Genomic DNA, 2,025 nt, shown 5'->3' on the forward strand with positions numbered 1-2,025 from the left:
GAGAAGCCTCTATAGGAGCTGTTTCGGGTTGCACTATCCTAATATTGGTAAGTAAACAGTGGCTTATGCAATGCATTTTGAGTTTTAGGCAATGCAGTTTCCATTTACTGCAATGCAGAAATGGAAACTGCAACGCAGTTTCTGTTTTATCCTATGCAGTTTCCAACCTAATTTATGATATATCTTGTTTTTGAACTGTGCAGTTTCTACTGTGTGTGAGGACAAACATCATACAACCAATCCTTGGCAAGGAGAAAGAAACTCCTGCCATTCTTAAATGGAGTCTTGTGGAACTCCACACAAGATTCAACCAAATAAAGGACTTGAATGACATCGAGGTATGCAATTTATCGCATGTTCTGTTTTAATGTATCTTGAATGTGAATCCATGCTAAATCATTCTCATTGTACAGGGTATTTTCAAAACTCCTAAAAAGCGAAAAACTACCAGGGAAGAGGAAGACACTGTTGAGAAGGTAATTGAAATCTGTATACAGTGCATTGCAGTTTGTGTTTTCTACATTGCAGTTTGCATTTTATCCAATGCAGTTTCTGAATCATTCAATCTCATTGTACAGGGTATTTTGAAAACATATAAAAAGAGAAAAACTACCGGAGAAGAGGGAGACCCTCTTGACAAGGTATAAGAATCTCTAAACAGTGAATTATGCATTTCGGTTTTCGTTTCCTCCAATGCAATGCAGTTTCTAATTAGTTTCTGTTCAATATGCAGGAAAAAGAAAAAGAAGATGATGAGGGACAACAAGGAGAAGCAGAGGAAGCAGAAAACCAAGGAAAACCTGATGATGCTGATCAAACTCCAGAATTAAAAGAGGCTGGAAAGAAGAAAATGTTTGAGAATGAAGTTGGAAAAGAACCTCTTGCAATTCAAGACCTCTTGGTGAAGTCCATGACAGACCAAATCAACTACCGCCAACAACAAGATCCTAGGTTCGTTTGCCCGGAAAGATTACAACTGTGGAAGGATGAAAAAAATGAAGACAGTGAGAAGAAAATGAAGGAATTGTGGGATATATTTATCCAAGCAGAAAAGAGATCAAAGGAGCTGGAAGTGGAGTTGGCAACATACATAGAGAAATTAGATAATGAAGAATGTGTGACTGCCACCATGACAGTGGAATCTACAGTTCAGCTTAATGAAATACAAAATCTGAAAAGGAGGATCGCAGAATTGGAAGGCAAGGAAACTCGTATTGACATGGAGAAGATTGCCAAGAAAAAGGAGATTCCAGGAAAGTACAAGGCAGAAATTCAAAGCTTGTTGTCAGACCCAACAATCTTTGAAATGGAGATGGATCTGCCTGCAAAACAACCAACATAACCAGTTGAAGAGAAAGAAGAAGAAAAGAAAGAAGAAGAGAAGCAACAAGAAGAGAGAGAAGAAGAAAATGAGAGAGAAGAAGAAAATAAAGAACAAGAGAATCAACAAGAAGAGAGAGAAGGGACAATTATACCCTTGTACAAAAAGATTTGACTCCAACTGAAGAACTCACTCTCAATTGGATTATGCAAAATCCATTGCAGTTTCCATTTGAGGATGACATGGAATGTGCTCAACAAAGTGTATCTTCGTAAGAATTGTGTCTACTCAACTATTCATTATAGTTTGAAATCATTCAAAAGCAAAAAAAAAACTAATCTCGTATTTCATTTGCAGATTGGATTGCGGCATGTTCGTCATGTTCTATATGGATAAAGTAGCACAAGGACAGCCCATTCCAAAAAGCGTGGACAAGAAATTCATGAATGAATATCGAGCACAATATGTCACAAAACTCCTACACCACAAAAACTGTGTAATTAATCGTCTCTAGTGATTTGCCTTTCGTTAACTCAAGACAATATGTATCTTAATTCTTGTGGATGTTTGTAAATATTTCTAGTTATGGTATATGAGAACATATTTCCTATACATATAAACTGTAATATAATCTTGGAATAGGATGCAACAAAACGAAAAGGAAACAAACAAACTGCACTGAATTTTCTGGTCAAAAATACTGC

The 2,025-nt window shown here is 36.6% G+C and overlaps 1 long non-coding RNA gene across 1 annotated transcript; it reads left to right on the plus strand.

The window, feature by feature from the left end:
- Window positions 228-851, plus strand: LOC109949971. The gene is made up of 3 exons (XR_002272307.1): window positions 228-338; window positions 414-476; window positions 579-851. It is a non-coding gene; the product is annotated as an uncharacterized LOC109949971 (long non-coding RNA).

Source organism: Prunus persica, chromosome G6 (assembly GCF_000346465.2).
Source record: "Prunus persica cultivar Lovell chromosome G6, Prunus_persica_NCBIv2, whole genome shotgun sequence".
Lineage (NCBI taxonomy): Eukaryota > Viridiplantae > Streptophyta > Magnoliopsida > Rosales > Rosaceae > Prunus > Prunus persica.